Genomic DNA, 23,861 nt, shown 5'->3' with positions numbered 1-23,861 from the left:
TTGGCATACCAGAGGATCCCATAGAGAAGGAGCGCTTCAAGCGCGGGCTTATAGCCACTGTGAGAAGCTTGAAAAAGAAGCAGCAGCAGCTCCAAGCTGACCAAGATCTACTCACAGACAGACGGACTCAGGCCCGAGCAGCCGAAGAATACAGACTCAAGCGCCGAACAAAATACTACCCAAAACGCAGGCTGCTACCTCAATTCGAGGAGGCGGCACTAAAAATCAAACGCAAGCCTACACCCCGCCGACAGCACACCGCGACAAGGGGCTGCGCACAAGACCAGCATTATATACCAAACAGCAACATGGCAAGCACCCCGGACGCATCAGCGGACAAAAACAGAGTCTACAAACCTTGGTGCAACAAATATAAGCGTCCCAAGGCGAAAAATGGCGCCCAGGGAACGGCGATCAACACAGGAGCCCGTAATTCTCAACCCGTCGAGCAGGAAAAGAGACTTCAAGGGACCCTCCAGCTTGAACCGCATACTTGACCGCCCATGTCAAAATCATGGCACCCCAGGAGAGGCTGCCAATCATACCAATAGAGAATGTTGGGTCTTTAAACAAATCGGCAGGCCGGGCCGGAAGGAGCGTGAAGAAGCCCAAATTATTAAATCTAGGGACCGATAACTCGAGGATCAGAATCACCAGATAACTCATTCCGGAGTATCATAATTAGGTTTGACGGCCATCTAGGCCCCGCCACCTCGGAGCTGGTCTCCGAATAGCCAAAAATGTCATACCGACTTTCGGTCTAACGCCTCGAAGCAGTAGCTACTCAGCACCACCAGGATACACCGCGACTCGATGCATTACCACCCAAGACCCACGTGATGAAATCACAAATGAGGTCAAGACCGAGCTTCGCCTCGGCGCCGAAGATTATTCGGCTACCTTATTCACTGAAGCAACGAGTCACGGTTTTTTCAATCGAACTTAGATTCGACAGCCGAACTCCCGGGCACCAACAAAGGAGTCTGAACCTTCATGATACCCCAACCTAACCATAGCACATACAGATCCTTCAGTGTAAGCCAGAAGGATCACATCCACGGCTCGTCCACGGCTCGCACACGCCTTTTAAGCATTATTCGCAGGTTCGCCCTTGCACACAACATGCACCGTACTCATACGCATAGACGTGTTACTTAAATACAGCATGTAGAGTCATTTGACGCTTATCTGCTATTTCTCAACAACATTTTGTCATAACGGCATCCAAACATCGCGTTATGCCTTTGAACGTCAGGAGCTTCCCTGCACCCGTACTACGACGACTAAAGTCCGAACACCTTCTCGATCGTTTGGCACCCCGAACTTATAGCATTATATGCATCAGCTCTGAATCATGTCTTGGGTCATTGGTTGGGTTTGCCCGGTGTCACGACCGGTTTTCCGGGTATTAATTTCCCAGAAAATGGCCTTTGTGCTCACCAGCCCCAGGATTACTGTTAGCTGATGAGGCACTAACTTGATACAGAAACTCCAAGCAAAAATACATAATATGTAGTACACGACCATTCTGGCCTATGGGTACAACGCAAGGTTGTTGGTGGTTGATGGCGGAAGCGGTTTGTGGTTCATCAGCGTCTATGGGGCTCCATTTCCCACAGGAACAGCTGACCAGGATAACTCCTATCTTCACGAGGCGGCTAACATCATTGCATAGGCTCCGGAGCTGACATCGCAACGCTCCTCTCCGTGCAAGAATTCTGGCCAAGACAATAGCTAGGGACAAGCCAGTGAGTACTTTGAATGTACTCGCAAACATTATGAACACAGGTATAATATATTAGATGATAATCATGCTCAGAAATATTCTATAATCACAACGTCAATCACAAAATAAAACCCATGATGCACACAGACAGGTTATTCATAACTTGAATATACAATAATAGAGTAGGGATAGAATGCACCGATCGGGTGTCTGATGCGACGCCTCGAAAGGATAATAATTTAAAACATGTCACAGTCGGGCGTCTGAGTGACACCGCATAGAGGGCTTATAAGTGATGTAAATAACTAGCATGCCACAGTCGGGCGTCTAAGCGACACCACAAAAAGGACTTCTAAATAATTTAAATAACAAGCATGCCACAGTCGGGCATCTGAGCGACACCGCATAAAGGGCTTATAAGTGATGTAAATAACAAGCATGCCACAGTCGGGTGTCTGAGCGACACCGCATAAAGGGCTTATAAGTGATGTAAATAACAAGCATGCCACAGTCGGGCGTCTAAGCGACACCACATAAAGGGCTTATAAGGGGATAATTGCAGTGAATATCCAGGAGGTAGAACCGTCCCAGGGATACCCAATAATTCAAATAACATAAATGGTTAGTCCACAATAATAATAATAATAATAATAATCATATGTCACAGACCATAATCAATGTTCTGTTTTAACTGTTTTTCCTCCGAAGACCGACACTAAGACCGACACTTGACCCATCCCAGACTGTAGTCTTTAACCATGGACACGGCTATTTGAATAGATGTAATCTCTGCAGAGGGTGTACTCTTTACCCACGAGTAACGGATTCTGTTAGTCCATTAGGACTAATTCCGTTTACGGTCTTTTAATTGAAAACACACCTGACCGCACACACCAGCCAGACTTATCGGTGTCTGGAATCACCCACGACATTTGTTAAGCAAAACTCTAAGTGGGGAGGCTACAACCTCGATTAGCATGTGATCACAAAATTTATAATGCGCGCAAACTAGGGGAGCTACCCCCTCGGCTACAACCGGAAACACCCATGCCCCCGGACCAGGTGGCATGCCTACCGGATGCAGCCGGTATCTTCCACCATGGCCTCACTATACGGTGTGTGCTAGAAAGGGGTTGACAACTTACTGAACCGTACCCCACCTATGGCAGGGACAAGTGGTAGTATAAAAAAAGTATGGGGGTTACTAGAACAAGACTCGATCTAGGGTCGACTCAAGAGGTTTAAGTATTCCCTGTATGATTAGCATAACAAATATATTTCAACCAACAGAACCACCACTCATCATACCTTACTATGCCATACCGGACACAACCGTCTCGACGAAAACCGGAGACAAGCTCGTGTCTACCCAAGACAGAGGCTTTCCCGGATTTCTTCCGATAGGCATGAAAGGCATATGAGGGTGATTACTATCATAACGTATCAAATTCCAATAGCACAGAATCATCAATATGCACTTATGAGTGTGTTCTTATCATCACATAAAATAACGAAAACTCCGAGACAAGGGGTGTCGTAGCCGTATCAAACAACACACGACAATATTATGCCAGGGTTCAGAATGCTTGCCTTCAAGTTGTGGAGAGGCAGGGTGCATTCCAAAACTTTTGAAAGTTGTCTTCTTCAAAATCCTATTTTTGAAAATATTCAAATTAACACAAACTTTAAAAACAGTACAAAAAGTTTGCCTAATTATTTTTAAAACAAATCTTAAAATAAACTAGGTGAAATTTGAGAGAGGTAGGAAAAAGAATCACCTCATTTGGAGTTATATTTAAAAAGATATAGCCAGTCAAAGTTTCGGTCAAATTCTGTTTTTTAAATAAAACAGAAAAAGAAAAACGTTTTGAAATAAAAAAACACGTCGAAGACGTACTCTGGGTTTACGCCTCCACTTACGCCAGCGTGGACCGACTCGTGGGTCACTGACAATGGGTCCAGGGGGCCCACTGGTCAGGTTTGACCAGTCGCCCCAGCCTCCCTCCTCCTCTGGCCGAACAAAGGCGGGGCTCCGGTGATCAACGCCGGTGAACGGCGGCTCCCCACGGGTTTCCAATGGCGGGGATGGATCCACGGGTCCGGGGTGGTCCTTCCGGTGGTCGCAAGGCTGGCGGGGGTGAAGGGAGTCGGCGGCGGCGAGCTCTGCGGCGGACAGCGGCTTCGGGAGAATTGGGGGTTTGGGCTACGGTGGCTCTCGATCGTGTTTGAGAGGTTGGCCGGCTCCGCGAGGCCATGGGGAGTCGAACGGTGGTGCTGGATGGACCGGGGGTGTTCTACTTGCGCCAAACGGGACCGGAGGCGGCGGTGGCCGAACTTGCCGGAGGTGGGGAAGGGAAGGGCTTTCGGCCAACTAGGGAGGAAGGGGGCTTCCTACTGCTCGAACGAGGCTGCTGACGAGCTTGGGCAAGATCGGGGGGCTATATATAGCCCGGAGGGGTCGCTTCCCGTAGCCGTAGATAAGAACACCGGCGACCGTCGTTCTGTTGCAGCTGGGGTGCATGGAGGCGACGGGCGCTAGCGGATGCTTTCCTGGATAAGTTCGGGCTGCTCCAGAGGGCAGCTGGCGCACGCGTGTGGCTCGGGCGGTGCCGACCATGGCAGGGGCTGCTGCGGCCGCCTGCTTGCTGCCATGGCCGACCTGACGGCGGCGCTGTAGGGCGCCAGGAGGGGGCCAGGGTGGCTCTACAGCGAGGGAGGGGTCGGGCATGTTGGCTGTGCGAGGGGAGTGGCCAGAACGAGCGCGAGGAGGCGGTAGTGGGACGCGGCGACTCGGTGCGCGCGCGTGCAAAATGTGCGCTCTGGGCGCGCCCAGTGCACACACACCAGGTGCTCGGCGCAATGCCAGCGTGCTCTATGCCACTCTGTTGCCTCTACAACTAAACAGGGCTAGGCTAAAGATCATGTGGGAGCTAGTAGACATGCTGGTTTGGCCATTAGGGCAACTTTATAATGCAAATCCAAAAGCATGCCAAAACTGGCCATGCTCCTAACCTGCTCGATGAAATGCCAAGGGCATCTAAGCATCTCTTGGGGTGGCCAAAATCTCCAGATCAGTGTCTCTTTAGGTGTAGGTGATGGTGGCAAGGTTAGTTATCCAAGACCAGAAACTTGTTAGTGCATGTTTTTGAGAAGACCAAATCTGGACAAAAACTAAAGGCCATCCTTTCATGGACCAAAAATACTCCAATGGGGCCACTCTCCTGGACTTAAGGGTTTTGTGGGGTGGTCTAAAAGCAGGAGAAAGATCATGGGCATTAGAGAAGAAGAGAATAGAGTTGTAGTACAAAACACCCAACTGGACCAAAGAGCAAACGAGGATGATTTGCTCAAATTCTTCAAAGGACATTCATGGGTTTTTGCATACAAATGAATTATATGCATCTACTCACATCTCCAAATTTTTATGTAATTTTTAAAGAAATATTTAAATAGGTTGTAGTGGAATTTTACCAACTGGACCAGTCTTGAAAACTAGGGGTAGAGCTTAAAATCTCCAATGAATAAAAGATATTTTTGCATCAGAGTGATTTAAAAACATCACATGACATCCCCAAATTATGATGAAAATATTAAATGCATTTATCAAATGGTTGCAGTGCAAAAGAGGCTCTAAAACTTATGAAAAATCACTTTAAAGAATAAAGCTCATTATGCAAATAAATCCACTGGAAAAAAATTGTTTTTCTTGAGAGGGTATACAAGTCCAATGATAATTTTGGAAAGTTTTTTACTTGGGGCAAACTCCACACTCAGAAGAAGAGATTGGTTGTGAATCAGAAGAAAATCCAGAAAATAAAAATTTAATCTCCTGGCAAAACTTTATTCAATAAATCATGGTTAAATTTTTGGGGTGTGACAACACTACCCCCCTTAAGAAAAATCTCGTCCTCGAGATTTGCTAAGGGCTGTTTTGAAAAGAAATACTCCTACTTTTCAAAAACAAAATCTCAAAAATAACCATCATACTTATGCAATTAAGGTGTGGCTAGAGTGAGTGGGCAATAAGTGGTGCAAAACTACAGTGTGGCATGTTGGTGTTGCATGGAATGTTTTTTTGGTAAATTCTACTGTTAGATACAGTAAAATTTTGATAAAAAAAATCTAAACTACTAAAATACGCTGGTCGTACCCGAGAGCACAGTGCTCTCTTTGGCTAACAGGTGGACCCGGGCCCCCCTATCGGTCTCTTCTTCTACCTCTGGCTCTCTCTTCTTCCTCTCTCCCATGTGCTTTCCCATGCTTTCTCTACCTGTGACAGCTAGCGCGTAGGGCATCTAGGCCGTACTGCGGTAGTGTGCGGTATGCTAGCTACCGGCACAGCGTGCACTCACCTCACGGGCTAGTGCATTGTCGGCACTGCTCGCGGATTCGCCTCCGAACACCGGCGATCGGGCGACGAGCGGCGCTGGTGGACTTCGCCCACTGTACACCGATCTCGAGCTATAAAACAACCGAGGTGCTCCTTCCTTCTTCCTCACACCTGGCTTTGCTTCTTCTTATCCTTTCTTTTCCTCCATTTCTGTTTGTAGGAGCTCAAGACGAGGCTGCTATGGCGGAGGTGATGCCGGACTGGTACGTGATCCTGGTGTGTGGAGGGTTGGCAGCGTTGTTGGGGTTCTCTGTGCTCTTGTGCGTGATGATCTTCAATGATCGTCGTGATGCGGCCACTCGAGTGTTAGCTCTCCGCGGTGGCGGTGATCATGAGGATTAAGTACGGTGCCGGGTCCTAACTGTTGTCAGTGTGCTGGAGGTAACTTGTACCCAAATAATTTCCCACAAATCTCTCCTTGAGAGACTGTGGTGCTAGTGAGGTGATCAGTTAGGTGTAAAAACGTGCATGTGGTCGAGTGGTTGTGGTTGTGAGTCTGCTGTCGTGGTGCTGCGGAAATAAAAATCTATGTCGTGAAGAGATATATGCCGCAACCGCTCAGGGAAAATTTCAGAATTTACCAGAGTGAAAACAGTTAGCAAAAATTAACAACAGTAAAAACCACTCACATTTATTGAAACTAAAAAATTGAATTTATCGCACAAATTTAGGATACCATGCATAAATTGCAACATATAAATAAAAATTGAGACAATAAACATAGTAGTGACGTCTACAATGACAACGGTAAATGGACACGGTCCTGAGAAAACGTCTCTGGGATTGGGGCACACTCTTCTTCTATCGGAGGAAGCATATTGACGAGTCGATGAACGTGTATCTCCTGGTCGGGCCTCAGTGGTTTGCCGATGGTGATATGAGGATTTAAATCTGCGAGGCTCTGGAGATAACCCATTATCCGCTGGGTTAAACGTTCTTGAGCGATGACATACTGGGCAATGTTGGCCAGTACTGGGTCTCTCTCAATTTTTCCACTGGGAAAAGATGCTACTTCTCCGTGTGCTGCACGACTTGGGAAGTAATAATATCCCCGTTCGCTGGCATAGGGTACCGCGAATCGAAGGCAAGCAAGCGCTTTGTACGCAGCAGCTTCTATGGCCATATGCGGAGTTGGCATGGATTTCCCCACGAAAGAGACTTCCGTTGGGTCTTGGTTTGGGTTTGTGGGACTAATGTGCACCACTACCCAATATTTCGAGGTGGATGGTGTGATCCTCAATTTGAGTAACTCGTACTGGGGTGGGCGGATGGCACTCATGGTACTGCAGGTAAAGTCCCACAAAGTTTTAACAAAACTACCGGGGGTTGCATCTGGAGTTCTCAGATAAATACCGGGGCTCGGCATGGCAAAGAAATGGCTGTGAAAGTTGTGCACAAGGTGAGGGATACTTGGCAAGGTCACGAGGTGGCCTTTTATATAGCATCCGGGCGGGGTCTTTTACTGCGGTGAAGAGTAAATAGACTGTCGGTTCTGCTCTACGAGGTCGGGGTCAATGCTACAGATACACATATCTCACAAAAGCGACGCATTACTGTGGGTGTCGTCGGGGTGGTTTTTGCTAGTTCTGCCCGGGATTGAAAATGCAACCGCAATCTAACATATTTATGCAAGGCTACTATTCAAAACAGAGGCACACAAGCAGGATGCGTTTATTCAAGGCGATGCAAGATTACATAATTACAGGGCGTGGTCATACTAAGAGTCGGTACTACTCGAGTGACTTAGTCTACCTCGTTAATATCTAAACGGGCCTGTCTTGAGGACGTCGAGGCTTCTCCACGGGTTGCACCGTCGGGGTTAGCTGGATGGGGTTGAGGGGCTGCAGGGTCGGGGTAGCGATGATGACCATCGCGGGGGTTGTTGGTCACAATCCCGTTGGACCGTGTTCCCAAAAGGCGATGAAGCACTTCCGGGGACACCAAGGTATTTTGGTTGATGACTGGGGCAGACCTCAAGGACTCAATCGGTTGTCCAAACAGCACGACTGGGTTGTCGGTGTCGGGTTCATCTTCTCCTCTCGCTGGGGCTCGGCGAACCAGTTCTCCACGAGCTGCGATCAGATCAAGGGTGATTTGATCGAACAGTTCCTCTAGTGCACTTACATAGCGCACCAGATGTAACAATGCAGGATCCATCTCGTGATCTCCGTTGACAACCTGGGGTGCCTACCATACCCGTCACGGCTGGGGTACTAGTAGAACGAGCGAAAGTTAACTCTGGGCGACAAGTGCTGGAGTTGAACTATAGCCTCTCGAGCAGCTAGTTGGATGGCTTGTGGCTCAAAGGAAGTCGTCCTCCCGGTGAACCGGTAGGGGTGTTCGGGCGATAGGCCCCTACCATAGATGTGCACAGTGGCCCAGAATTGACGGCTTTCACCGCTCATGGGTCCTTGGTACACAACATATTCTAGGGGCTCTTCTAATGCAAAGGCACGGCGGGTGAGGTTTGCTAGCACGGTCACAAAACCTCCAAGGTTGTTTGTTGAGGTCTCATTGTGCACGATGGGGCCAGGCATTATGGCTTGGTTTGGGAAAGAGGTTGTGCTGTGCTGGGTTGAGGCTAGCGTGTCCTTTTTATAGAAAAAGGGGGACGGAGTCTTCCTCCGCACGCTTGCGAATGAGAGAATTTAGGTGTCAGTCACTGGCGCGTGATTGACAGGCTAGGCTGATAGGTTGGGCACCGACTGCCAAAAGGTGTCGGGGTCATTATCTAGCTATCTTACACGAGAAGCTTGGACGGGGTTAGGTTAAGGTCTAGTGGGTTGGTTAATCTAGGTTTATTAACTTGGCTAAGATAGGATTAGCCAATGGTCAGCCTGGCTCTGATACCAAGTTTGTCACGACCGGTTTTCCAGGTATTAATTTCCCAGAAAATGGCCTTTGTGCTCACCAGCCCCAGGATTACTGTTAGCTGATGAGGCACCAACTTGATACAGAAACTCCAAGCAAAAAACATAATATGTAGTACAAGACCATTCTGGCCTATGGGTACAACGCAAGGTTGTTGGTGGTTGATGGCGGAAGCGGTTTGTGGTTCATCAGCGTCTATGGGGCTCCATTTCCCACAGGAACAGCTGACCAGGATAACTCCTATCTTCGGGAGGCTGCTAACATCATTGCGTAGGCTCCGGAGCTGACATCGCAACGCTCCTCTCCCTGCAAGAATTCTGGCCAAGACAATAGCTAGGGACAAGCCAGTGAGTACTTTGAATGTACTCGCGAACATTATGAACACATGTATAATATATCAGATGATAATCATGCTCAGAAATATTCTATAATCACAACGTCAATCACAAAAATAAAACCCATGATGCACACAGGCAGGTTATTCATAACTTGAATACACAATAATAGAGTAGGGATAGAATGCACCGATCGGGTGTCTGATGCGATGCCTTGAAAGGATAATAATTTAAAACATGCCACAGTCGGGCGTCTGAGCGACACCGCATAGAGGGCTTATAAGTGATGTAAATAACTAGCATGCCACAGTTGGGCGTCTAAGCGACACCACAAAAAGGACTTCTAAATAATTTAAATAACAAGCATGCCATAGTCGGGCGTCTGAGCGACACCACATAAAGGGCTTATAAGTGATGTAAATAACAAGCATGCCACAGTCGGGCGTCTAAGCGACACCACATAAAGGGCTTATTAGGGGATAATTACAGTGAATATCCAGGAGGTAGAACCGTCCCAAGGATACCCAATAATTCAAATAACATAAACAGTTAGTCCACAATAATAATAATCATAATCATCATATGTCACAGGCCATAATCAATGTTCTGTTTTAGCTGTTTTTCCTCCGAAGACCGACACTAAGACCGACAGTTGACCCATCCCAGACTGTAGTCCTTAACCATGGACACGGCTATTTGAATAGATGTAATCTCTGCAGAGGGTGTACTCTTTACCCACGAGTAACAGATTTCGTTAGTCCATCGGGACTAATTCCGTTTACGGTCTTTTAATTGAAAACACACCTGACCGCACACACCAGCCTGACTTATTGGTGTCTAGAATCACCCACGACATTCATTAAGCAAAACTCTAAGTGGGGAGGCTACAACCTCGATTAGCATGGGATCACAAATTTATAATGCGCGCAAACTAGGGGAGCTACCCCCTCGGCTACAACCGGAAACACCCATGCCCCCGGACCAGGTGGCATGCCTACCGGATGCAGCCAGTATTTTCCACCATGGCCTCACTGTATGGTGTGTGCTAGAAAGGGGTTGACAACTTACTAAATCGTACCCCACCTATGGCAGGGACAAGTGGTAGTACGAAACAAGTATGGGGGTTACTGGAACAAGACTCGATCTATGGTCGACTCAGGAGGTTTAAGTATTCCCTGTATGATTAGCATAACAAATATATTTCAACCAACAGAACCACCACTCATCATACCTTACTATGCCATACCGGACACAACCGTCTCAACGAAGACCGGAGACAAGCTCGTGTCTACCCAAGACAGAGGCTTTCCAGGATTTCTTCCGATAGGCATGAAAGGCATACGAGGGTTATTACTATCATAATGTATCAAATTCCAATAGCATGGAATCATCAATATGCACTTATGAGTATGTTCTTATCATCACATAAAATAACGAAAACTCCGAGAAAAGGGGTGTCATAGCCGTATCAAACAACACACGACAATATTATGCCAGGGTTCAGAATGCTTGCCTTCAAGTTGTGGAGAGGCAGGGTGCATTCCAAAACTTTTGAAAGTTGTCTTCTTCTCCAAAATCCTATTTTTGAAAATATTCAAATTAACACAAACTTTAAAAACAGTACAAAAAGTTTGCCTAATTATTTTTACAAAATAATCTTAAAATAAACTAGGTGAAATTTGAGAGAGGTAGGAAAAAGAATCACCTCATTTTGAGTTATATTTAAAAAGATATAGCCAGTCAAAGTTTTAGTAAAATTCTGTTTTTTTAATAAAACAGAAAAAGAAAAACGTTTTGAAATAAAAAAACACGTTGAAGACGTACTCTGGGTTTACGCCTCCACTTACGCCAGCGTGGACCAGCTCGTGGGTCACTGATAGTGGGTCCAGGGGGCCCACTGGTCAGGTTTGACCGGTCGCACCCGCCTCCCTCCTCCTGTGGCCGAACAGAGGCGGGGCTCCGGTGATCGACGCCGGCGAACGGCGGCTCCCCACGGGTTTCCAAGGGCGGGGATGGATCTGCGGGTCCAGGGAGGTCCTTCCGGTGGTCGCAAGGCTGGCGGGGGTGAGGGGAGTCGCCGGCGGCGAGCTCTGCGGCGGATGGCGGTTTTAGGAGAATTGGGGGTTTGGGCTATGGTGGCTCTCGATCATGTTTGAGAGGTTGGGCGGCTCCGCGAGGCCATGGGGAGTCGAACGATGGTGCTGGATGGACCGGGGGTGTTCTACTTGCGACAAACGGGACCGGAGGGCAGCGGTGGCCGAACTTGCCGGAGGTGGGGAAGGGAAGGGCTTCCGGCCAACTAGGGAGGATGGGGGCTTCCTACTTCTCAAATGAGGCTACTGACGAGCTTGGGCAAGATCGCGGGGCTATATATAGCCCGGAGGGGTCAGTTCCCGTGGCCGTAGATAAGAACGCCGGCGACCGTCGTCCTGTTGCAGCTGGGGGTGCGTGGCGGCGACAGGCGCTAGCGGATGCTTTCCTGGATAAGTTCGGGCTGCTCCAAAGGGCAGCTGGCGCACACGTGTGGCTCGGGCGGCGCCGACCATGGCAGGGGCTACTGCGGCCGCCCGCTTGCTGCCATGGCCGACCTGGCGGCGGCGCTGTAGGGCGCCAGGAGGGGGCCAGGGAGGCTCTACGGCGAAGGACGGGTCGGGCGTGCTGGCTATGCGAGGGGAGTGGCCAGAACGAGCGCGGGGAGGCGGTAGTGGGACGCGGCGACTCGGTGCACACGCGTGCAAAACGTGCGCTCTGGGCGCACCCAGTGCACGCACGCCAGGTGCTCGGTGCAATGCCAGGATGCTCTATGCCCCTCTGTTGCCTCTACAACTAAACAGGGCTAGGCTAAAGATCATGTGGGAGCTAGTAGACATGCTGGTTTGGCAATTAGGGCAACTTTATAATGCAAGTCCAAAAGCATGCCAAAACTGGCCATGCTCCTAACCTGCTTGATGAAATGCCAAGGGCATCTAAGCATCTCTTGGGGTGGCCAAAATCTCCAGATTAGTGTCTCTTTAGGTGTAGGTGATGGTGGCAAGGTTAGTTAGCCAAGACCAGAAACTTGTTACTGCAAGTTTTTGAGAAGACCAACTCTGGACAGAAACTAAAGGCCATCATTTCATGGACCAAAAACACTCCAATGGGACCACTCTCCTGGACTTAAGGGTTTTGTCAGGTGGTCTAAAAGCAGGAGAAAGATCATGGGCATTAGAGAAGAAGAGAATAGAGTTGTAGTACAAAACACCCAACTGGACCAGAGAGCAAAAGAGGATGATTTTCTCGAATTCTTCAAAGGACATTCATGGGTTTTTGCATAAAAATTAATTATATGCATCTACTGATATCTCCAATTTTTTATGTAATTTTTAAAGAAATATTTAAATAGGTTGTAGTGGAATTTTACCAACTAGACCAGTCTTGAAAACTAGGGGTAGAGCTTAAAATCTCCAATGAATAAAAGATATTTTTGCATCAGAGTGATTTAAAAACATCACATGACATCCCCAAATTTTGGTGAAAATTTTAAATGCATTTATCAAATGGTTGCAGTGCAAAAGAGGTTCTAAAACTTATAAAAAATCACTTTAAAAGAATAATGCTCATTATGCAAATAAATCCACTAAAAAATGTTTTTCTTGAGAGGGTATACAAGTCCAATGATAATTTTGGAAAGTTCTTTACTTGGGGCAACCTCCACACTCAGAAGAAAAGATTGGTTCTGAATCAGAAGAAAATCCAGAAAATACAAATTTAATCTCCTGGCAAAACTTTATTCAATAAATCATGGTTAGATTTTTGGGGTGTTACACCTGGCTCCCATGTTTTGGTACCTTACGTTCCGCAATATCGGCTAAGGTAGCGCTGGGAGAACTACTGCAATTGTGTCCCGATTCTGTCGGACGAACACCTTAGTAGAGAAAGCCCAAAACCGACTGTCATGATAAGGCGAGAGCTGGTCAGCTGTTCGAGAGGTTGCCAAATCTTTAAGGATTTATTCCGCATAAACGCCATAATAAAATGCAGCGTGTGAAGGATTAGCCCACCGATCAGGTGCTATTAGAGCCCCCGTGCGGTCTTCCGAAGACCTAGGGCTGCGCCTACCATACTCAAATTCCTATGGCTAAGTGAGAGTAATAAAGCCCTATAGTCCGATTGCCTGGTTCGTTGTGCTGAACACCTCGTTCATGGACCAAAAAATGGGATAAAGAGTGTTCAGGTTTATCCCGAACATCCCCGTAGTTCCTACGTGGGGGCAGAAGCCGACGACTGGCCAACTCTCAAGACTAACATATCAAAACGGCCGCGCAGGAATAGCATTTAAACATAGCAGGCACCTACATATAGGTGACTCTGTTCTGCCTTACAAAGGATAGCACGTCTGCTTTTAGGGGAAAATAATGTCTTTCATACATTCCTCGGCCACGAGGCGGGTGCCTTTCAGGACACCATCATAATATAGTTTGGGCTTGTGGTGCTCCTTCCCTTCCGGTGGACCCTCAGTCATCAACTTCTCAGCATCAAGCTTCCCCCAGTGCACTTTCGCACGGGCAAAGGCCATTCGTGTCCCTTCTATGCAAACCGACCGCTTGATGACATCCAGCCGAGGGCAAGCCCTCACAATCCACTTCACGAGCCCAAAGAAACTGCTCGGTATGGGCTCAGCGGGCCATAGCCGGATAACCAAATCCTTCATGGCTAATTCGGCCGCCTGATGTAGTTCGATCAGCTGTTTGAGCTGGTTGACAAATGGCACCAGATAATTCAATGCCAAATACTGCGACCAGTAGAGCCTTTCCGCAGTTTCCTTCTTCTCGGCTCGGAAGCATTGGGCAGCATCAGATATGCTGCGCGGCAAATCCGCAAATGCCCCTGAAAAAATTAGGATTCAATGGGTTACCATGAATCTTCCCTGCGAAAGCGTAAGGCGCTCTGAACAAAAATATAAAACCCCTACCGGCCGCAATCTTCTGCGCCTCTTGAATATCCTTCAGTGCAGCCTGGGCTTCCTCCCGAACCTCATTCGCGGTCCGGACAGCTTGGGCAAGTTCGGATTCTTTCAATGATAGACTCTGCTCCAAACTCTCGCTTCTCCCCACAGCCTCCTGAAGCTCTCGTTCAGCTTCCACGACCCTCGCCTCGTGTTTCTCACGGAGAGCCTGCTCTGCGGCCGCTTTCTTTTCGGCCAAGGCAACAGCCTTCTTGAGTGCCTCAATTTCGGCAATTGCCCCTGGAGTGCGCGATATATATACTCTAAGATAGTCACAACTACTTACTTGTGCTAAAACTTACTAAAAAGTTTCAAAACATACCTTGTTGGTCCTCCAGCTGCTTCTTCACTCAGCCAAGTTCCTCTTCGGCCCGCACCAAACTCTGCTTGAGTCCGGACACTTCTGCAGCATGAGAGGAGGTAGTCGCCGCAGACATCTGATTCATAAAATAAATACGTCATTAGCTAGGTCTCCTGCGGACGAGAAGTTGATCCCCTATCTGGTTCTTGTCCTCTCCGGACAGTGTATCAGGGGCTATTATCTATACTATGACAGTCTTCTATACATACCTCCAAGACTTTTATAAGGCTAACGCAGTATTCATTCAGTCTGCTCTCGGCGGCATGAATCTTTTCTGTCACCACGCCCATAAGGGCGCGGTGTTCATCAATCATGGACGCACTCTCCAGTGCTGTCGATAGGCCGCCTGACACCTTCGGTTGGACGGAGGCCGCAGGCGGAGAAGGATCGCCCCCTCCAGTCAAGAGGGGTTGCCTGCCTGGTCTCGGAGCCTTAAGGGCCTCCGGGACTATGTCCGGCTGCGGGCCGGATCCACGATCGCCCCCACCGTCGACATTCATGGGAACCGCCACTCCCGCACGTCCGGCCTCCGAGGTACGCCCCCTAGCTCAGGTCCCTTTTGGATGACACCTCGATGTCACGGCTAGGCTCTTGGGAAGGGGCCCTGGGAGGTGTTTCACTCTCCAAGGCATCAGAACCCAGCGTGTCCTCTGATGAGGCCTGTTGGGCCGAAGACCTCGCCGGACTGTAAAAAGCACGGTGCGAATCAAAATACTACATTCTAGTAAATTCTGGATGCAGGAATATGTTTAGATTTCGTGCACTTACGATTGTACGAGGGTCTGGGCCCTGGGATCCCCCTCTGGGCTGCTGTCGGTAGCCGTGGTGGACGCCTCTGGGACGGATGTTCTTCCCCTCTTAGGCGAATCTGCCTCTAAGGATGAGGAGGCTGTCCTTTTCTTCCTCCCCCTCGTAGGGGACTCGGGCTCTTCTTCCTCCTCATCCTCTTCCTCCTCTTCGTCCTCCTCCTCCTCCTCATTCTCTCCGAAGGAGGGAGGGTCACTGGAGTCTTTGGACTTCGTGTCTGAAGTGCCACGACGACGGAGACCGCTTCTGGTCTCCTTGGCCTTCTTTTTGGCCTCCTTATTCGGCGCCTTGTAAGGCGCTGGGACCAGCATCTTTGTTAGAAGAGGTCCCACCGGTTCTTCCGGCAGCGGGGACAGACAATGAATCCGCTCCGCCACCTTTGTCCATTCCTAAAGGCAACCATGGAAAGACACGTTAAAAAAACATCTCCTTCGGGACATATCAATGAAACATGCGAATAACCAAGATATGATAACGACTTACCGGACTGGCGGGGTGGGACAATTGGTGCTCGCAGTCTGCGGCCGAGTCCGGCCACGGTTTGCCGGACTTAAAGAGCACCTTCCAGATGTCCTTGTGCGAGGAGCCGAAAAGCTCCCGCTGGGTCCGGTGCTTGGCCGGGTCGTACTCCCACAAGTCACAGCCTCTGTGCTGGCAAGGAAGGATCAGGCGGACCAGCATCATCTGGACCACATCAACAAGCCTGACGGCCTTGTCCTCCATACCTTTGACGCGCGCCTGGATCACTGACAGTTCGTCGGACGACGACCAGTTCGCGCCCTTCTTGGGACCGGATGTGAGTCGCAAAGGGGCTCCAGATTGAAACTCAGGAGCAGCAGCCCACTTTTTGCCGTGTGGCTCAGTGATATAGAACCACTGTTGCTGCCACTCCTTGACGGAGTCGTTGAAAGTACCCGTCGGCCATGTAACCTTGGGCATCTTGCTCACCATGGCACCTCCGCACTCGGCATGTTCGCCATTCACCACTTTGGGCTTCACGTTGAAGATCTTGATCCATAGCCCGAAGTGCGGCGAGATGCGGAGAAAAGCCTCGCACACGATGATAAGCGTCGAGATGATGATGAAGGAATTGGGGGATAGATCGTGAAAATCAATCCCGTAGTAATACATGATGCCGCGAGCAAAAGGGTGGAGGGGGAACCCGAGCCCGCGGATGAAATGGGGGAGGAAAACGACTCTCTCGTGGGGCTCCGGAGTAGGCACGATCTATCCCGCCATTGGAAGATGGTGGCTGATTTTCTTGGCCAGATATCCGGTCGCCTGCAGCTTTTTAATATCCTTCTCCTAGACGGAGGAGGCCATCCACTTGCCTCCTGCTCCAGATTCGGACATTTTCGGAGGACCGTTTTTGGTGGGGAGGATGAATGCTTGGGCGCTAGGGCTTGGGCGAAGGGAAAGGGGCGAGCAGAAGTGGAAGAAGGCGTGGGTAGAAAGGAGGAAGCTTTTCCCCTTTATAAAGGCAATGAAACTTTATGCCTCCCCGCTTGCCTGACGGAGCCTGCTCATTCCCCACTTACCGTAACTGGTGGTACGGTTGGGTTACCCACGCCTGTATTGAAGAAGATCCTGCATTAAGGGGACACGGTCTCTGCTTTGACAAGACGTGCCAAAGAAACCGCCTCGCGATATGTGCAGAAGCAGGTTGTAGAAAACGGTTCGAATACAAACCGGACCATGTCGTGATGTCACTTTTCGGAGAATTGTCAGCAGATCAGATTCATGGATTATTATTCTCTCTACGGTGATATATGGAATTTATCTTGAAGAGCCGGACACGGTCCTTGTGTTCGGAATTAATTTTGGAGTATTCAGAGATGGAACCCGCCTCGCAATGCCAAAGACAATCTACACGCCAGACTCATCGTCATTGAAGCCTGGTTCAGGGGCTATTGAGGGAGTCCTGGATAAGGGGGTACCGAACAGCCGGACTATATACTTTGGCCAGACTGTTGGACTATGAAGATACAAGACAGAAGACCTCAGCCCGTGTCCTAATGGGACTCTCCTTGGCGTGGAAGGCAAGCTTGGTGATTCGGATGTAGATCTCCTCCTCTGTAAACCGACTCTGTGTAACCCTAGCCCCATCCGGTGTCTATATAAACTGGAGGGTTTAGTCCGTAGGACATAACAACAATCATACCATAGGCTGGCTTCTAGGGTTTAGCCTCTGTGATCTCGTGGTAGATCAACTCTTGTAATACTCATATCATCAAGATCAATCAAGTAGGAAGTAGGATATTACCTCCATCAAGAGGGCCCGAACCTGGGTAAAATATCGTGTCCCCAGCCTCCTGTTACCATTAGCCTTAGACGCACAGTTCGGGACCCCCTACCCGAGATCCTCCGGTTTTGACACCGATAGCAGGCAGGAGTCGATCTACTTGTCATGGACGTAATGCCTATATACATGATCATGCCTAGATAATCTCATAATTATTCGCTTTTCTATCAATTTCTTGACAGTAATTTGTTCACCCACCGTAATACTTATGTTATCTTGAGAGAAGCCCCTAGTGAAACCTATGGCCCCCGGGTCTATCTTTTATCATATAAAGTTTTCAATCTACTTTTATTTGCATCTTTTTTACTTTTCCAATCTATATCATAAAAATACCAAAAATGTTATCTTATCATATTATCTCTATCAGATCTCACTTTTGCAAGTGGCCGTGAAGGGATTGACAACCCCTTTATTGCGTTGGTTGCGAGTTCTTGTTTTTTATGTAGGTGCGTGGGACTTTTGAGGAGCCTCCTACTGGATTGATACCTTGGTTCTCAAGAATTGAGGGAAATACTTACGCTACTTTGCTGCATCACCCTTTCCACTTCAAGGAAAACCAACGCAAGCAAGAAGGATTTCTGGCGCCATTGCCGGGGAGGTCTTCGCTCAAGTCAAGACATACCAAGTACCCATCACAAACTCATCTCCCTCGCATTACATTATTTGCCATTTGCCTCTCGTTTTCCTCTCCCCCACTTCACCCTTGCCGTTTTATTCGCCTTGTCTTTCCCAACCTCCTCTCTCTTTCTCTTGCCTTTTTGTTTGCTTGTCTGTTGGATTGCTTGTCATGTTGGCGCAAGATAATACCAAATTGTGTGATTTTTCCAATACCAATAATAATGATTTCCTTAGTACTCTGATTGCCCCTCTTAATGATGTTGAGTCTTGTAAAATCAATGTTGCTTTGCTGAATCTTGTTATGAAATATCAATTCTCCGTCCTTCCTAGTGAAGATGCCGCTACCCATCTAAACAACTTTGTTGATTTGTGTGAGATGAAAAAGAAGAAAGATACGGATAATGATATTGTTAAATTGAAGTTATTTCCGTTTTCACTTAGAGGTCGTGCTAAAGTTTGCTTTTCATCTTTGCCTAAGAATAGTATTGATTCATGGAATGAGTGCAAAGATGCTTTTATCTCTAAGTATTTTTCTCGCGCTAAGATCATCTCTCTTAGGAACGATATTATGAATTTTAAACAACTTGATCATGATCATGTTGCCTAATCTTGGGAAAGAATGAAATTGATGATTCGCAATTGCCCTACTCATGGTTTGAATTTATGGATGATCATACAAAAAATTTATGTGGGTTGAATTTTGCTTCTAGAAATCTTTTAGATTTGGCTGCGGGAGGCACTTTTATGGAAATCACCTTAGGAGAAGCTACTAAAATCCTTGATAACATTATGGCTAATTATTCTCAATGGCACACCGAAAGATCTACTAGTAAAAAAGTGCATGCAATAGAAGACATTAATGTTTTGAGTGGAAAGATGGACGAACTTGTGAAATTGTTTGCTACTAAGAGTGCTCCTATTGATCCCAATGATATGCCTTTGTCTACTTTGATTGAGAATAATAATGAATCTATGGATGTGAATTTTGTTGGTAGGAATAATTTTGGTAACAATGCTTATAGAGGAAACTTTAATCCTAGACCATTCCCTAGTAATTCCTCTAATAATTATGGAAATTCCTACAACAATTCTTATGGTAATTATAATAAGATTCCCTCTAATTTTTAGAATAGTGTTAAAGAATTTATGATCCCTCAAAAAAATTTAATGCTTTGCTTGAAGAAAAATTGCTTAAAGTTGATGATTTGGCTAGGAACGTTGATAGACTTTCGCTTGATGTTGATTCTTTGAAACTTAGATCTACTCCTCCTAAGCATGATATCAATTAGTCTCTCAAATCCATGAGAATTTCCATTTATGAGTGCAAAGAAAGAACCGCTAGGTTGCGTGCTAAGAAAGATTGCTTTCTAAAGGCGTGTTCTTCTAGTTTCCATGAAAATAATGATGAAGATCTAAAAGTTATTGATGTGTCCCCTATTAAATCTTTGTTTTGCAATATGAATCTTAATAATGATGGATCTGGAGATGAGTCAATTTTAGTTAAAAGGCGTCCCAATGATTCGGAGGTTTTAGATCTTGATGCTAAATTTGGTAAAAGTGGGATTGGAGAGGTCAAGACTTTAAATAGCATTGAACCCACTATCTTGGATTTCATGGAATTTAATTATGATAATTGTTCTTTAGTAGATTGTATTTCCTTGTTGCAACCCGTGTTGAATTCTCCTCATGCTTATAGTCAAAATAAAGCTTTTACCAAACATATTGTTGATGCCTCGATGCAATCTTATGAGGAAAAACTTAATTTGGAAGTTTCTATACCAAGAAAACTTTATGATGAATGGGAACCTACTATAAAGATTAAAATTAAAGATCATGGGTGTTATGCTTTGTGTGATGTGGGTGCTAGTGTTTCCACGATTCCAAAAACTTTATGTGATATTCTAGGTTTCCATGATCTTGATGATTTCTCTTTAAATTTGCACCTTGCAGATTCCACCATTAAAAAGCCTATGGAAAGAATCAATTATGTTCTTATTGTTTCAAATAGGAATTATGTGCCCATAGACTTTATTGTTCTTGATATAGATTGCAATATTTCTTGTCTTATTATTCTTGGTAGACCTTTCCTTAGAACGATTGGTGCGATTATTGATATGAAGGAAGGGAATATTAGATTCCAATTTCCATTAAGGAAAGGCATGGAGCACTTTCCAAAAAGAAAGTTAAATTACCTTATGAATCTATCATGCGAGCTACTTATGAATTGAGTGCCCAAGATGGCACTACTTAGATCTATCCTCGCTTTTATGCCTAGCTAGGGGCGTTAAACGATACCGCTAGTTGGGAGGCAACCCAATTTTATTTTTTGTTTTTTGTTTTTGCTTCTGTTTAGTAATAAATTTTTCATATACCTTCTGTTTAGATGTGTTTGCATGTTTTAATTAGTGTTTGTGCCAAGTAGAACCTATAGGAAAACCTATGGTGATAGTTAATTTGATTCTGCTGAAAAACAGAAACTTTGCTTATTTTAGTAATTCACAGAAACATGATTTTGCGTTTATTCTTTTTTATGTGGATCAATAGACAAATTGCCCAGGACTTCCTATTTTGGTAGGATTTTTAGAGTTCCAGAAGTATTCTAGAGTTACAGATTGCTACAGACTGTTCTGTTTTTGACAGATTCTGTTTTTCGTGCGTTGTTTGCTTATTTTGATGCATCTATGGCTAGTATTAAGTGGTATGAACCATAGAGAATTTGGAATACAGTAGGTTTAACACCAATATAAATAAAGAATGAGTTCATTACAGTACCTTATGTGGTGGTTTTTCGTTCTTGCACTAACGGAGCTTATGAGATTTCATGTTGAGTTTTGTGTTGTGAAGTTTTAAAGTTTTGGGTAAAGATTTGATGGATTATGGAATAAGGAGTGGCAAGAGCCTAAGCTTGGGGATGCCCATGGCACCCCAAGATATTCAAGGATGACCAAAAGCCTAAGCTTGGGGATGCCTCAGAAGGCATCCCCTCTTTCGTCTTCGTCTATCGGTAACTTTACTTGGAGCAATATTTTTGTTCGCCACATGATATGTGTTTTGCTTGGAGCGTATTGTATGATCTTAGTGTTTGCTTTTTATATTACCACAATCATCCTTGCTGTACACACCTTTTGGGAGAAACCCACTTGATTGGAATTTATTAGAATACTCTATGTGCTTCAGTTATATCTTTGGAGCTAGATAGTTTTGCTCTAGTGCTTCACTTATATCTTTTAGAGCACAGAGGTGGCTTAATTTTGTAGAAATTGTTGATCTCTCATGCTTCACTTATATTATTTTGAGAGTCTCTTAGAACAGCATGGTGTTTGCTATGGTTATAAAATTGGTCCTAGAATGATGGGCATCCAAGTTGGGTATAATAAAAACTATCATAGAAAGTGAATTGGATGCTATGATCAATTTGATACTTGATAATTGTTTTGAGATATAGAAGTGGTGATATTGAGTCATGCTATTTGGGTGATTATGAATTTAAAGAATACTTGTGTTGAATTTTTTGATTCTCGTAGCATGCACGTATGGTGAACCGATTTGTGATGAAGTTGGAGCACAACTTTATTTATTGATTGTCTTCCTTATGAGTGGCGGTCGGGGACGAGCAATGGTCTTTTCCTACCAATCTACCCCCCTAGGAGCATGCGCGTAGTACTTTGTTTTCAATAGCTTGTAGATTTTTGCAATAAGTATATGAGTTCTTTATGACTAATGTTGAGTCCATGGATTATACGCACTCTCACCCTTCCACCATTGCTAGCCTCTCTTGTGCCGCGAACTTTCGCCGGTACCATACACCCACCATATACCTTCCTCAAAACAACCACCATACCTACCTATTATGGCATTTCCATAGCCATTCCGAGATATATTGCCATGCAACTTTCCACCGTTCTGTTTATATGACACGCATCATCATTGTCATATTGCTCTTTGCATGATCATGTAGTTGACAATGTATTTGTGGCAAGGCCACCTTCATAATTTTCATACATGTCACTCTTGGTTCATTGCATATCCCGGTACACTGCCAGAGGCATTCATATAGAGTCATATCTTGTTCTAAGTATCGAGTTGTAATCTTGAGTTGTAAGAAAATAAAAGTGTGATGATCTTCATTATTAGAGAATTGTCCCAGTGAGGAAAGGATGATGGAGACTACGATTCCCCCACAAGTCAGGATGAGACTTCGGACTTAAAAAAGAGGCCAAAGAGCCCACCAAAAAACAAAAAAAAAGAGAAAGGCCAAAAAAAGGCCAAATAAAAAAATAAAAAAAATGAGAAAAAAAGAGAGAAGGGACAATGCTACTATCCTTTTTTACCACACTTGTGCTTCAAAGTAGCACCATGATCTTCATGATAGAGAGTCTCCTATGTTGTCACTTTCATATACTAGTGGGAATTTTTCATTACAGAACTTGGCTTGTATATTCCAATGATGGGATTCCTCAAAATGCCCTAGGTCTTCATGAGCAAGCGAGTTGGATGCACACCCACTTAGTTTCTTTTGTTGAGCTTTCATACACTTATAGCTCTAGTGCATTCGTTGCATGGCAATCCCTACTCACTCACATTGATATCTATTAATGGGCATCTACATAGCCCATTGATACGCCTAGTTGATGTGAGACTATCTTCTCCTTTTTTGTCTTCTCCACAACCACCATTCTATTCCACATATAGTGTTATTTCCATGGCTCACGCTCATGTATTGCGTGAAAGTTGAAAATTTTTGAGATTACTAAAGTATGAAACAATTGCTTGGCTTGTAAGCGGGGTTGTGCATGATTAAATACTTTGTGTGATGCAGAGAGAGCAACAGCCGGACCATATGATTTTGTAGGGATAACCTTCTTTAGCCATGTTATTTTGAGAAGACATGATTGCTTAGTTAGTATGCTTGAAGTATTACTATTTCTCATGTCAATATGAACTTTTATTTTGAATCATTTGGATCTGAACGTTCATGCCACAATAAAGAAAATTACATTGAAAATTATGCTAGGTAGCATTCCACATCAAAAATTCTGTTTTTATCATTTACCTACTTGATGACGAGCAGGAATTAAGCTTGGGGATGCTTGATACGTCTCCAACGTATCTATAATTTTTGATTCTTCCATGCTATTATACTACCCGTTTTGGATGTTTATGGGCTTTACTTTACACTTTTATATCATTTTTGGGACTAACCTACTAACCGGAGGCCCAGCCCGAATTGCAGTTTTTTTGCCTATTTCAGTGTTTCGAAGAAAAGGAATATCAAACGGAGTCCAAACGGAATAAACCTTCGGGAGCGATCTTTTTGGAACAAACGCAATCTAGAGGACTTGGAGTGGAAGTCAAGAAATAAGCAAGGCGACCACGAGGGTGGAGGGCGCGCCCACCCCTACTGGGCACGCCCCCTGCCTCGTGGACCCCTCGACTGTCCAACGACCTACTTCTTTCTCCTATATAT

Source organism: Triticum dicoccoides, chromosome 3B (genome assembly GCF_002162155.2).
Source record: "Triticum dicoccoides isolate Atlit2015 ecotype Zavitan chromosome 3B, WEW_v2.0, whole genome shotgun sequence".
In the NCBI taxonomy this organism is placed as follows: domain Eukaryota; kingdom Viridiplantae; phylum Streptophyta; class Magnoliopsida; order Poales; family Poaceae; genus Triticum; species Triticum dicoccoides.
Note: the sequence above shows the minus strand (reverse complement) of the source record.